The sequence below is a fragment of the Elephantulus edwardii genome, unplaced genomic scaffold (genome assembly GCF_000299155.1).
Source record: "Elephantulus edwardii isolate Elephantulus edwardi_28Jun2011 unplaced genomic scaffold, EleEdw1.0 scaffold00040, whole genome shotgun sequence".
Taxonomy (NCBI): domain Eukaryota; kingdom Metazoa; phylum Chordata; class Mammalia; order Macroscelidea; family Macroscelididae; genus Elephantulus; species Elephantulus edwardii.
Genome location: NW_006399790.1, coordinates 3,888,637 through 3,889,532, shown reverse-complemented (window position 1 = coordinate 3,889,532; position 896 = coordinate 3,888,637).

Below are 896 nucleotides of genomic sequence, written 5' to 3'. Positions count from 1 at the left end.
ATGAATACTCTTTGGTGTTCTAGGATTTCCAATCAGTTTGATGTTAGCCATAAATTATTGTCATCCATACACATTCTGTGCTTCCTGCCAAGATCCATGTGACATCTGCGATGATATCCCTGGTGCCACAGTCTCTTCTAAACTCAGTTTGAACTACCAGCAGTTCCTCTGTCAATGTACCATTGTAGCCTTTTTTTGTATCTTCAGTAATATTTTGCTTTCATGTGATATTAGATGATATTTATTGATAGTTAAGCACATTCTTTTGGGTCACTTCTCTTAGCAATGGGAACAAATAGGATCATTTCCATTCAGCTGGCCAGGTAGCTATTTTCCAACTTTCTGTGCAGAGTAAGGTCAGGGTTACACCTGTTTTTTTAAATGCCTCAGTTGATATTCCATCAATCCTAGGGCCTTATATTTTGCTCTAGGTTCTTATATTTTTGCTAGTGCTTTCAGTGGCAGCTTGGACTTTTTCCTTCCATACTTCCATTCTTTATCATAAGCTACTTGCTGAAGTAGAACAACAATCTGCATTATGCAGATGACACAACCTTGCTTGGAGAAAGTGAGGAAGACTTGAAGCAGTTACTGCAGAAGATGAAAGACTACATACAGCCTTCAAAATTGATTATATTTCAACATCAAGAAAACAAAACCACTTACCACTGAACCAGTAGACAAAAATCATGATGTTGTTGTTGTTGTTATGTGCCGTTGAGTCATTTGCGACTCATAGCGACCCTATGTATAACAGCCCTAAACCGTGCTCTATCCTGTGCCAATCTCATTGCCTCTGACACACCCATCCCGAGTACCCCAGTCACTGAATCAATCCACCTCATAGAGGGTCTTCCCCTCCTGCGCTGTCCCTCTACCCAGCATGATGTCCTTCT